We start from the raw sequence: 14,792 nt of genomic DNA, 5'->3' as shown, positions 1-14,792 counted from the left end.
CGCGTCACAAAAAGACGGTCAACGAAAGTCAACAATCTCTCCCCAAGGGGCATTTTTTTCATTTCACTCCTTTCAAATTAATAAAATCATAAAATTAGGGACGGGTTGTTACATTAGCACCGAAATGTATTATATTAAATTAAGGTACCTAAATGTTAAAACCGGAACGTATGCACCAAGATGTATTATATTGAATTAATGTATCTAAATATGTATATCGAAATAGATATACTAAAATATATTAAATAATTTAATGTACCTAAATGAAGATGACAAAGTATATCGAAATATATTGTATAATAAAAATTAGTTTATCTGAGGGTGTAGTCAATTTGGATTTCAGAGGATTTTAACAGACTTTTTTTAAGTGACAGATTTCAAAGGATATTAATAAATTCTACATTTCTATACGAATTTTGGAAGATTTCTATGAATTTCGATTATAGATTTCTATGGATTGTTATGGACTTCTTTCATGGATTTCTTAGGATTTAGAAGGAAAAAAAAATTGATAATCACACGCAAAGCCATTGGATCATTTTTAATAAATCTAGGGAATGTGGTTAAACCTTCTTCATTACCTACTAAACACAAACCGACTCTTTGGGAACCCTAAACCCATAATTGCAAGTTATATGTTCCGATGAGATATGTTCCATGGGAAAAAAATCGAATTGCAAACCCAGAAGTATTGACTCATAATACCTAAGGCCATCTCTAACCCAGGGCTAGCCAGAGGGCTCGTTTTAGCCCTCTGGCCCTCCAAGATTCTCCAAGATATTAATATTTTAATAAACAGTACATGGCCATATTTGTCTCCGTCTCCAACCGAGGGCCAAAGGGCCAGAGGGCTCGTTTTAGCCCTGTCACAAAAAACCGTCTCCAACCGAGGGCCAAAGGGCCATAGGGCCAAACATAATTTATTATTTAAAAACTACAACTAAAATGTTGTTTAAGTTTCATGTTGTATAATTTTTATGTTGGTTAATGTTATTCAATGTTGTTTCATATTGTTTAATGTTGCTTCATGTTACTTAATTTAATTTAATGTTGTATAATGGCTTAGGAAGTTATAGGAAAAAAATAGAATTTAAAAAAAATATGAAACAAATTTTGTCAAATAGAAGTTATAGGAAAAAAAAGGAATTTTAAAAAAAATATGAAACAAATTTTGTGAAATAGAAGTTATAGGAAAAAAATGGAATTTAAAAAACAATATGAAATAAATTTTGTCAAATAGAAGTTATAGGAAAAAATGGAATTTAAAAAAAAATATGAAATAAATTTTGTGAAATAGAAGTTATAGGAAAAAAAAAATATGAAACAAATTTTGTGAAATAGAAGTTATAGGGAAAAAATGGAATTTAAAAAAAATATGAAACAAATTTTGTGAAATAGAAGTTATAGGAAAAAAATGGAATTTAAAAAAAAATATGAACCAAATTTTGTGAAATAGAAGTTATAGGAAAAAATAGAAGTTATATGAAAAATTTTGTAAATAAAAAAAAATAATGTAAAAAAAAAAATCAAATCAAATGCAACGGCTAGTAGCCATTTCATTTGATTTTTTTTTTAAACAATCCTGTCGGTTATAACCGACAGGAATACACCATTATTTAGTATATTAAATATGTATTCCTGTCGGTTAATAACAAAACTATAAAAAAAAAAAAAAATAGCCAGTCCGGGGCTGGCTGGCTGGCCGGAAGCAGCCAGCCCTTTGACCCTTTGGCCCTTTGAAATTCCGTGGGGCCCTCCCAGATTCTCGAGCCCTCTGGCCTAGCCCTCGATTGGAGACGGTTTTAGGGCTATTTTCGGCCCTCTGGCCCTCTGGACCCTTCGGTTGGAGATGGCCTAATAATTTTGCCAAAAAACATTGAACTACAAACCCATAAGACGTAATATCCTATATGAATGGTATGGCTGAACTATGCATTCAAGATATAAACTCCTAATCCAGCCACACAAATAATCTGGATCCAAATAAAGCTTTTGTCCGGCCAAACAATGAATTCGCTAAGTCCACGCATGAACTCAGTATACCCTAACGACCGAAGCTGCACATTTCTGCACTTCTGTCTGCTAGAGTTTAGAACAAAACTGAGACGATGGTGCCGACAAGGAATAAAAAAAACATGGAAGGTAGGCAAATGGCAGCCATGGATGCCTTGCATAGTATAGAAAGGAAAGGCGCGAGTGGGGGTGGTTAGAGATAGAGAAGTCGGCTTGAGATACAACCTTGAAAAGAAATTCTAGGGGTGTAGGTCAGATTTTAATTGCTTATGTTATGCATAAAATTCACTCTTAAATCCTACGAAATCACATACTTAATGAAATCCTTCAAAATTTATGATATTTTGAATGCCTACGTATTTGTATGGACTCTTTAAAACTTTAATTGACTACACCTGAATTTGGGTGCATTACTTCGATATTCAAATCGGTAACAAAGCTTCACCTTCTGGCAAAACTTTGGAAGCAATCATTTTTAGTCAAATTATGAGAATTGATTTTTTTATTTTATTATCGTGATGAGTGATGAGTGATAATTAATTATGAGCTTTATTAGAAATCGAGTGCTCTCTTTGCCTATAATGACAAATCCCGACCTAGAACATCCACTAGGACTTCGAATCGAGCTGTGCTGGCTAACACCTGGAAGGTGACGAAACCATAAAGTGCGATGATGTGGAAAAATGTGAATAAATTTAAACCTAAGAGTGCCTAAATACTAGAGTGCGCAGTGAGTGGATATGGACCCATTTCACACGTGATTACAGAGCATAAGTAAAGTACAGTAAGGTGGATAAGGATTGCACCCTCGGGAATTGTTACTTGCTTATTGAGACAACATTGAGTTGTCGGTATTACGGGCTGCAAACCATAATATCAATAACTTATTCGATGGGTTTGTATTGACAAGGATTCTTGGCAAATCTCAGAATAAGTGGCTACTTATGAGGGTTTGCTATCAGAGCCAATTCCTGGTTGGAAGTGTGCCGACGAGGACGTCGGGCCCCTAAGGGGGGTGGATTGTAACATCCCACATCGCCCAAGGGAGTGGATCCTCTAAGCCTTATATGTATATTCTCATCTCTACCTAGTACGAGGCCTTTTGAGAGCTCATTGGCTTTGGATTCAGTCTGAACTCCCAAGTTAAGTGAGTTCGCGCAAGAGCAATCTCAGGATGGGTGACCCACTGGGAAGTTCTCATGTGAGTTCTTAGAAACAGAACCGTGAGGGCATGGTTGAGCTCAGGATATGGTGGGAGCCCGGACCCAAAGTGGACAATATCGTGTTACGGCGGAGTTGAGCCCGGAATATAGTGGGGGCCCGGGTGGGGATGTGACATATAAAGGTGCACATATGTATCTAACTGTACACTAATGTAAAACAAGTATTAGAGTTTTAACGTGCAACTAAGGTTAGAGAGCTCATTGGCTTCGGGTTTAGTCGGAACTCCGAAGTTAAGTGAGTTCGCGCGAGAGCAATCTTAGGATGGGTGATCCACTGGGAAGTTCTCATGTGAGTTCCTAGAAACAAAACCGTGAGGGCGTGGTCGAGCTCGGGATGTGGTGGGAGCCCGGGCCCAAAGCGGACAATATCGTGCTACGGCGGAGTTGAGCCCGGGATATAGTGGGGGCCCAGGTGGGGACGTGACATATAAAGGTGCACATATGTATCTAACTGTACACTAATGAAAAACAAGTATTAGAGTTTTAACGTGCAACTAAGGTTAGAGAGAGAAACCTAATTTCCACCACACCAACGGCTTGTTTATGAATCACTCAAGTTAAAGGTTGTAGATGATGTTTGACGGCTAATTATCAAAATATGATATTTACGTATTTTGCATTTATCGTTTTGTTAAAATTATGAAGTTCAAGATCTTGAATTATGAATTGGGTCTTATGACTTTACCCAATTTTAAATTTATGGAGGGAACAAAATGGTTGCCTAATATATTACACACACACACACACACACACACACAAACACACATATATATATACTTGTTTGCCATGTCGGGTTTTCTCACACTGCACAAAATGCGGCCTAGGAATATGCCTTGGTGGTTGACTGGAAAGAAATCTACGAAAGAAAGCAACTGGGGTATTATAATAGTAGGTGGCAGGTGATGACCAGCCAATGCCCAGTCAACAAAAGGCAGTTGTACCAGTGTCATGCTGAAAGAACTTCACTCCCACGCTTTAACTTCAGTGGTTGCGTCACCAGCCACGACCCTATGCATCATCAAACCCCTTATCAACTTCTGCGCTTATACAGGAAATAGATCATTTCCGCATCTTTTCTTCTAAGGTTCAGGGATTAAGTGATTCGGAACTTAAAAATTTGATTCAACGGTAAAAAATTATTATAGCTTTTAAATTTTTTTTACTAACTTCTTTGTTTTTAGCCGTTGAATAAAATTTTAAAGGTCCGGATCACTTGATCCTTGAGTTTTGGAGGAAAAGATCCAGAGAGGATCTCTTTCCACTCATATAAACTCCAGAAAGGTTAAGAAAAAGAAAGCATAACAGCACCACTATATACACACTCTCATAGGCTCTATAACACAAAGTATGGAGATGGAAATGAAGAGCGACATTTCAGATGAGGAGCCAAAAACGTTCAAACCAAAACCAGGAAGCGTAATTCCATCAAGGAGAAGGTTAGTTAAGAGCATGATTCTTGATCAAATAGTCCAGGTTTGTCCTTCCACTTCTGCTTGCAAAGCTGAAACAACAAACATCAAGAAGAGCAACCACGTATACCCAAACCCACCATAGAATACAAATATACAGGTTGTATTATGCTTTGTGTGGTGATGTGTGTGTACGTAGTTTCATAATAGAATGTTTTTGTGGGGGTGGGGTGTTGGTTTGGAAATCTTCTTCTTAAATATTCCATGAAATTGTTCATGCTTTGCATGCAACTACTTTCAAAATGAAAATCAAAGATCTTTTTTTTTAATACAACGTAGTTGGGGGAGTGTGCACATACACAAACAAGGGATCCCAATAATATCATACGTGACGAATATGTGATATAAACTGGACCCTATGTATTATACTCACTGTTAGAATCATATTAATTTTTTAACATCAAAATTGATATGTGATATAAACGGGACCCTATGTATTATACTCACTGTCAGAATCATATTAATTTTTTAACATCAAAATTGATGAGTGATCGTCACCTTATATAACAAACACAAGTTCCATGACTGAAATTGGGAGAGATGTCATGGACAGAGGAGATTCACGAGAAGAAAAGAAAATGATTGATTTCAAGGTTAACAGTATTTCACACTCTTGAAATTTGGGGTATTTTTTAAGGGGTAATGATGTTTGAACTTTTCATTTTACACTACAAAATATTAAAATTATACCAATTTATGATAAAATGATGCTGGCCACAGATCTCTCTTAATTTTCAGCTGTTATATCGAATGAATTGAAGATGATTAAAGTACAGAAAAAAAAAGTAATGCTAGGAAGATTAAATTTATAAGTTAAAATTGCAAATTAAATTATTTGTCACCAATAAGAAATGAGCACGTTTATCAACGTTTAAGTAATAATCTAATCATCAACTTTCATATCATTTAGTTTACAAAACTTAGTCTACAAATTTAATCTTCTTAACATTATTTTAATAAAAATGTATAAAAATTGAAAAAAAAAGTATGTAAATAGCATCTTGATAAGACAAACCATATGACATTGACAATTTAACACACCATATTTTTCTCAAATAATAGGTAGGTTGAAAAAAAATGTTTGAGGAGATACCCTTTTCTGGCACTCACTAGCTTGCGTGTCCCAAAGGTCTAGGGGGACGTAAGTAGGAGACCTTTTTCTAAGGCTCGCATGATTATTATGTCCGAAGTTAATGGAAACGCAGATTGGCTAGTTTGAAGATTTGGATCATATACAGGAATAAACGATAAAGAAAATATAATTACACTTTGATGCCTTTTTCTATTCAACCAGATGGCATCAAACTTTTTTTTTTTTTTTTTTTTGAGAACTGATGGCATCAAACTATTGGAAACTAGCTCCAAGCATGCATCTCGATGATGTTGACGGAATTGCATATAATGATGCTTTTAGAAAATGTCTAACAAGATCATATGTCTTCAATTTTCCAATCCTGGATTGTGTTTGCTAATTAATAAGGTGATGATCACTCAACAATTATAAAAAAGGGAAGTAACATTACCAAACTCCGTTAATCGCTCACAATCTTCTTTTCTTCAACTAATTTGATAAGGAACTATATAAAAATTGCCAAACTCACTCTTCTGAATTAATTTTTACGTTGTAAAAGGACCAAATTTTTCAAAATAAGTGACACATTTTGGTGCCAAATTGGAGGGTGTTTACAAAATGTCACTCTAAGGAAAACAGTGGCATGGAGACCAGGTCACATGGTCCATGAATATGCTGCTTCCCACCACGTACCTGACATCAACCGTCTTTGGCCTTTTCTGTTGTTTTTTGACAATTTAAACTTGAAAAGGACTTCAAGTTTTCAATCCAAAAAAACATACAATAACACAATCAAATCACTTATGAGGATGTCATTGGATGTATCCCTTAATAGTATGCGATTGATTTGTAAAACAATGTAAAATCTCTGTGGCATATCAAAGTTCTTCTCCATCTAAAGTTCAAATGTTCACTGGGTCATTTATATATAAAGAGTGGAAGAAAATACGAAAAAATTGGAAGAGCACCATTTTACAATCAAAAGGGTTCAATACAAGCCAGAAATTTAACCCATAAAACTGTTAGAGATGTCAAGCTAGAAAAGTAGAAAATAAAGAAACATTCTGCTATATTTAAGGCGTTTCCATCTTCTTAGTAACAACAATGCTATGAATATGCTCTTTCAAATCAAATAATCAGCGAGTCAATTGATATGACCCACGAGTGCTCATATTCCTTTTCACAAATCATAATAAGATACATTCTCTGTTCTTTCCATGAGTCAATTGACCGTGGCCCATGACATGAATGCTCATATTCCTTTTCATAAACCATAATAAGATACTTTCGATTTTTTTTCCCTAGAAAAAGTGTTCAGAAAACCACCCCCATATGCATGGTATATTGTAAAGCTGGAAGTGCAAAGAAACAGATGACTATCTTTTATGTTAGTCGGTTTTGCATATCTCTATTAATATCTATTAATCTATTAATTAATGAAATCCTATTTGTCAATTAAAAGAGGGTGAAAAAACAACTTAGTCATTCATCATAAAAAAAAAATGATGGGTAATAATGTATTTTCACTGGTCCAAATGCTACTGTTTTTATTGAAGCCTTACTTACATGTGATGTTAAAATATCTCTAATATTTAAAATTAAAAAAAATGATAGAATTAGAAGGTTCATGTAATCCTTGGCATCTATTTTCAATATAAATGGAATTTCATGAGTTATCTAATTCAATTAATTTTTAGGTAATTGGTACCAAACAAACTCTTATTATCTTACAATCGTAGCTTTCACACTTTAATTTTATTCATTTGCACTCTCTTTTCAATCAATTACATAAAACGAGAATCAAAAAAAAAAATTGTTAGCAAGCTCTCCAAACAGAGAGAACTTGAAGTGTGAAAATCCTTCTTTTTCTTTAGAGCATCCAATCCAATTTCCCAATTAATCATATGCCTTTCATGTTCCATTGACCTAATCTCAAAATCCTTGTACATCCTCTCACAGTATTTCCCCAAAACTTACTCTCTCCCAAGAAATCTTTCACTCTTACTCTTTGATTTTCTCTCAACCCGTGTTCAACTCCGAATCCATACCAAATGCACCAATATTACTTCTAGTTATAGGCATACATCATCGGCAACCCATTAAACTGAAGCCAACAACTAAGACCAAATTGGCCTTTAGTTCACGTACCATATTTAAATGGGAACTTTAACGAAAAGCACCTGGTACTGTTCATTTTAATAAAAAATCACATTTTTACACTAAAAAGTCAATCCTGGTACTATTCACTTTACCCTTTATTTTGTCCTTATCATTAAAACTCAAAATTTTCAAGCCATTTTCATTAGTTTTCCTTATTTAAATCTGTTTACCCTTTATTTTGTCCTTATCATTAAAACTCAAAATTTTCAAACATTTTTCATTAGTTTTCTTATTTAAATCCGTTGCTCCACGCAGCCTATAGCTTGCAATCATTTTCTCCATTTGCCATTTAATGCATGGAAGAAAAAGCACAATTGCATGAAAAATGACCAAGTGAAGACCTGCTTTCAATTTTGCTAGTGGCAGACAAATCATGTCGAATCACGTCTTCACTTTGAAGACTTCCACGCCACAACACCAGTACAAGGCTGAACTTCAGGCAAATCCCAACATTTATAACCAAATATTCTCAATCCTGACAGACAAAAAAGTCGATCGGACAATTGAAGCGATCAAGGTCAATTATCAGTACTTAGCCATGAGTCTACGGTCACAGACTCAAATGGTCCATGAAAATATTCTGCCACCATCTGCCGTGGGCATTAAGAAATAATGCTAGAAAGATTAAATTTGGAGACTAAAATTTGAAAACTAAAAACTATGTAAGTTAATAATTGATGGAGTAATTAGGTTTTCATCCTTATTTTTACTACTCTATTGATTAAAACCTTATTACTTTTCAATTTTTGATCAAGGTCCTTTGTATTAATAATATCATTAATTATTTCAATAATAAAATATTTTTTATTTCTAAATATATTTATTTAATATTAAAAATGTTACAATTAGTATATTTATATTTATGGCTAAATTTTTTATCATATATTTTTATTTTTAGTTTGTACCTATTTTTAATTTGCAACCCTTTTTTAATTTGTACCAATTTTCCTTTCAGTTTTAATTTGTACCCATATATTAATTTCTTTTTGTGCCCATATTTTTTAAAGTTTTATTTGTATTGTACCCATATTTTTTTATTTATTTGTACCCATTTTTATTTTTGCTAAATGTACCCATTTTGAAGAATGTACCCATGTTTTGATACAATAATTTTTTTGTTATTTTTTATGAATGTACCCATGTTTACACACACACACACAATAGTATATTTATATTTTAATATTTTTAATCCCACAAATTGTGGTTTTTTTTTTTTAAATCTCATTACTATAAACAACTATAAATTTTAATTTTTAATTTAAAAAATATAGTAACTTACATAGAAATAAATTATCAATTAATTTCAGGGACTTGGATCAAAAATTGAAAACCAACAAGGTTTCAGTCAAAGACTGTTCATAACTAGGGACCGCATCCAAAGTCTCCCTAATTGATTTATTACTTAAACGTTGATAGACATGCTTATTTCTATTGATAACACATCATTTAGTTTGTAATTTTAGTCTCTAAATTTAGTCTTCCTATCATTACTCGGGCATTAAAACCATTCTTGGCTGCTTCTGCGTTTTCTCATCTATATAAACTCATCTCATGGAGGTTCAGAAGTTCATAACTTCATATATAGCACATCCAAGCACACATTTAAAAAAAAAAAAAAGAAAGAGAAAGTTATAGATGGCAATGAAGAAGAAGGCTTCGGAAGCAGTGGAGGAAGAGCAGATGATGAAGTTGAAGTTGAAGAACCCATCTCAACAAGAACAAATGGTGGAACTCCACAACAAGGCTGAGCCATGGATTTTCAAGCCAAAAGCTGGAAGTGTTTTCCCTGTGAAGAAGAGGTTAGTGAAAAGAATGATGCTTGATCAAATTGTCAAATGGTTTTGCTCTGGTTCAGACTCAGATACCAAGAAGGTCATCAGCAACCATGTTTATCCTAGGTCACCATAGATTTGCATATGAACTATGTTTTTTATTTTTTAATTAGTACAGAGTCATTGTGTTTCTGCTAATATCCTTGTTATGCTGGTATAATTTTTATGGATTTCATAGAAGATGCTGGGATTTCTCTCTCTCTCTCTCTGGATAAATTTTATGAATTCCACGATTGGTAATTAGATTCATAGACAATTCATAATTAATCTGAGATATTACAGTTAACCCCCCATTTTCCCCACAGAAATCAAGATAAACCCCGATGACGATATATATTGTAAGTTGTTTTTTGTATTTTGATATTTAATTTTAGAGAACTTTAACGAAAAGCACCCGGTACTGTTCACTTTAACGAAAAACCACATTTTTACACTAAAAAATCAATCATGGTACTATTCACTTTACCCTTTATTTTGTCCTTATCATTAAAACTCAAAGTTTTCAAGCCCTTTTCATTAATTTTCCTTTAATTTTATGGACCGGCCCAAAAACAAATGTTTTTCCTTTGTTGGGGGGAGGGGGGGGGGTGGGAAACGATGAATTGGGAAGTAATAATACAAAAGGGTTAGAGTTAATTTAGCGCACCAACAAAATGAATAAAACAGATTGAGAGCTCTGCATTACTATTGAGTTCAATGAACACATCTGCAATTCTGGACTTGTATGGCCCAAAACCTCCAGCCAGATATTTCAAGTTCCAATTTGGTTCTTAAAAAGGAAAAATGTAATCCATCTAAGCCTCACTATGCAAACCCCCACACATAATATTTCTGTCATTTTCAATACCCAAGGACCCCATTTATATGTGAAAATCCCCTTACTTTGTGCTCCGTATCCTTTTCTGTAGAGCCGCGTCGGAATTCATCTACGAAAAGTTGAAGAAAATCAACAAACAGGAGACCACCAGTATAGTTGTACAACTGAAAATAGAAGGCATAAGTTTAACCTGCAAACTACAAAGTGGTTAATCAGTGAAAGCAAAATCGCTACCTAATTTCAGATGAGTGCTTTACTTAATTACTTTAATGGACCAAAATGAAGTTTAATTTTGTCTATCTTGACTCGACGTGAACATAATGAACTTTTACAGGGTCAAGAAACATAGCCCAATGAAATATTTAGCATTTAGTGTCATATTTAGCTTTGGATTTGATTTGACTTGACTTGAAGTTGCATTTTTATAAGTGCTGCCGATTTTTATTTTTTATTCTAAAATAATGTCAATTGGATATCAGATTCATTTTCCTTCCCCATTTCTCTTCTCTCAACCGGCATGCCGGATTCTCATTGAGGACATGTGTTCTGTGGTCTTCGTCACAATAAGGATATTTCACATACCTCTTAGTCTCAACTTTATCCATATGATATTTTGTTTGTATATATTTGTAGGGGATCATAAAGGGAATTTAAGTCTAGTGTCTACTTTTTTGTTTTGGAGTTTGGCTTTCTTTGAGGATGTGGTGGCGACGACGATTTGGTTTCTACTGCTTTAGAATAGGTTTTTTTGTTGTTTGTTTTTTCAGCCTTCATACCTAAATTTGTGTGGGCCTCCCGTTGTATCTTGTGTTGTAGGCTTGCAACTCTCATTTTGTTTGGACCTTTTACCTTACCTACTGTTGTTTTTAGGAGGCCTTTTGGTCTCTCTTTCTTGTACTAGTTTTTTATGGAAGTAATGTTTGATAAAAAAATAAATAAAAAATCACAACGAGAAAAGTCCCCATTTGGTGTCACAAGGTCTTTACTACCAAAACCTACTTGCTGTCACCACTGAAATTTTCTTTCGTTATTCTGTGTATCCATCGTAACTCTCATTTTAAAATAGGTAGTGCTATCCACACACCTATTGTTACTTCTTACACACAGTGACGATGTTAGAAATTATCGGAGGATGAGCGAAATTTAAAAGGTGCAAGGTTAAAAAAAATGTAGAAAGAAAGAAAGGAGAAAACAAATTTCATATTTGTTGAAATGTCTAGGGTCCTAGGAAAAAAAACCCTTGTACACTGAATTCTTATAATGTTGATTTTATTTCGATAGTGATTTATATGAGTTATAAAGTCATTACCTCCTTGCAGCAGGCACTTCATAGGGTTCATCACAACGTAATGAGACAACCAAGAGTGTACCTGTAAGTTAATTAACTCACAATAAGAAATACAGACTGTAAATGATAAATCAGGGGTAACCTCCAACACGCACACAGAAAAAAGGGGATATGTACTTCAATTAAACATCGGTACTCAAATCGGAACAAAGCTTCACCTTCGCAAAATTTTGGAAGCAATCATTTTTAGTCAAACTATTGATTTCCTACTTTATCATCGTGATGAGTGGTAATTAATTATGAGATTTGTTAGAAATAAGTCCTCTTAATTATGAGATTTGTTAGAAATAAGTCCTCTTTCTCTTTAAAGCTGCACATACCTATCTAATGTGTACGGTAATGAAAAAACAAGTATTGGAATTTTATAGTGAAAGTAAGGCTAGAGAGAGAAACCTAATTTTCTCCATACCAACGGTTCATATATGGATCACTCAAGTTAAAGGTTGTAGATGATGTTTGACGACTAATTATCAATGTATGTGATTTACATATTTCGCATTAATCGGTTTTGTGAAATTATGAAGTTCAAGATCTTGATTTATGAATTGAGTTTTATGGCTTTACCCAATTTTAAATTTTTTGGAGGGAACAAAATGGTTGCCTATATATATTTGTTGGAGTAGGATTCTCTCCTCTCTTTTTGTCCCTTCCCTTCCTTCTCCTCTTAGTTGAACGATCACGGTTAAGTCACGTTAACATCTTATATTAATTTTTTATAAAATGAGAGACAAAATAGAGAATGTGAGATGAAAGAATAAAAAATGATAAAAAGAATAAGAGAGATAATCATAGTCCATATTTGTTTGCCATGGTCGGTTAAGGTTTACTCGCCCTGCACAAAATGCGGCCTAAGAATATGCCTTGGTGCGTTGACTGGAAAGAAATCTACGAAAGAAAGATTGTGGGGGTATTATAATAGTAGGTGGGCTGTGAACACCAGCCAATATCCTGTCACATGGGCGGAGGGGTCCACAATGATCCCAGGCCAATCATGACATTTTTTCATGCAAAAATATTTAGTGTTATGTTCATGATTTTTAAGATTTTTAGTTAATTTCTTTATTTGGTTTTGATTTGAGATTGGTGGCTCTTAAATAATTCAAACAATCTGTTGCTTGTGAGCTTTAAAGAGAAAGGAGAGCGTAAGAAATTTAGAAAAACATGGAGTTTAGGTTTAAGAAAAATAATGATGATAAAACCATAGCAGGCTTAAATTTCAAGGGTGGTCAGTTCCTCACCACACAACCAAGTATTTTATGTGAGATTAGAAGAACTATTCAGATTGAGACTTTAGGGCCCCTTCTAGGCCAAAATCGTAACTCCGTCACTGCTCTGTCAACAAAAGGCAGTAGTCTAAACCAGTTTCATGCTGAAAGAACTTGACCACCACGCTTTAACTTCGGTGGTTGCGTCACCAGTCATGACGTACCCTACCATGCATCATCGAACCCTTTACCTACCTTCTGCGCTTATATAAATCACCGAAAGGTTAAGAAAAAGAAAGCATAACAGCACCACTATATACACTCATAGGCTCTCTAACACAAAGTATGGAGATGGAAATGAAGAGCGACATTTCAGTTGATGAGCCAAAAACATTCAATCCAAAACCAGGGAGCGTAATTCCATCAAGGAGAAGGTTAGTTAAGAGCATGATTCTTGTTCAAATAGTCCAGGTTTGTCCTTCCACTTCTGCTTGCAAAGCTGAAACATCAAACACGAAGAAGAGCAACCACGTTTACCCAAACCCACCATAGAATACAAATATACAGGTTGTATTATGCTGATTTACCGACTACTTACATCCTGCAACTATTTCGCAAGAGTTCATGTCAATATACGGTGTACCATGTACCCGCTTTAGAAAAATCCACTACTAATTAATAATATGTGGTGGTGTGTGTACGTAGTTTCTTAATAGAATGTTTGGTTTTGCCCCGGGGGGGGATCGTCCTGTACCTACCAATGATGTGTGCACTCTTTTGGCTTTTCAATCGATTTTGAAGATTGGATTAGATTCGTGTATAGAAATTAGCTCATATTTCCAAAGGCCCTGGCCTCAAAACCAAATCAGTTTGGCTGTTAAAAAATAATTTCATGCTTCCAGGATCACTACAGTTAGTCCACAAACAGAGGGGAAAGGTTGCATTCAAATGTTTGGAACGGGAATATGCAAATTTTGGCTGGCCTGCTAGCTGTACGCACAAAAACGAAAGAAGATAAAAGTAAACAAACTTTGTTTCCAGATTGTATCCTAGATGTTCAACAGAAGTGTTGAACATTAAAAAAAAAAAAAAAAAAAAAGCCATAAACTATGTAAATAATGCCGTAAGCATAATTGGAATGGGTCCTGAAATTAATTTCTAATTAGAAATTAATTTCTAATTAGAAATTAAAAGAATGGGGCTCATCTTAATAATACTAGGTTTCAAATACACACACACACATATAATTAAGTAATAACGTCCACGTGCTCGTATTTTGGATGCATGTTCGATTTTATTTGTACATGATTTCTGGTAGCAGATGTAGTCCCAAAGTAGTCAAAACATATAATGTTTTATTCTTTAGATTTTATCGGCTATAAAGAGCACTAGTCTTTTTCTGGTCAAGAAAGAGTACCAGTGTCTAGATTATTGTAGATTAAAGAAGGAAGTATGCATCAAATTCATGCATATATGTTAGAGTAAATATAGAAATATGGAGAATAATCCGAATGATGACTTTGAGGTACGACTTGAATCGTTTCCTTAAAGTGTTATTTGCCCCCACTCGAATGAGTTTGCTAAAGGGTTCTTGGCAAATCACTTCTAGGATACAACAAAGTATGAAATATTCGATTAGCAAAACCGAATTGT

At 34.3% G+C, this 14,792-nt stretch overlaps 2 long non-coding RNA genes across 2 annotated transcripts in view; one reads left to right on the top strand and one right to left on the bottom strand.

Annotated features, from left to right (window-relative positions):
* Window positions 1-14,792, bottom strand: part of LOC126623815 (uncharacterized) — a 65,999-nt gene that overhangs the window by 33,803 nt on the left and 17,404 nt on the right. The gene's annotated exons all lie outside the window — the stretch shown is intronic.
* Window positions 4,432-13,983, top strand: LOC126623812 (uncharacterized). Its single transcript, XR_007623891.1, has 2 exons — window positions 4,432-4,709; window positions 13,611-13,983. It is a non-coding gene; the product is annotated as an uncharacterized LOC126623812 (long non-coding RNA).

The sequence above is a fragment of the Malus sylvestris genome, chromosome 5 (genome assembly GCF_916048215.2).
Source record: "Malus sylvestris chromosome 5, drMalSylv7.2, whole genome shotgun sequence".
Taxonomy (NCBI): domain Eukaryota; kingdom Viridiplantae; phylum Streptophyta; class Magnoliopsida; order Rosales; family Rosaceae; genus Malus; species Malus sylvestris.
Note: the sequence above shows the minus strand (reverse complement) of the source record. Positions and strands in the feature narration are given on the sequence as shown.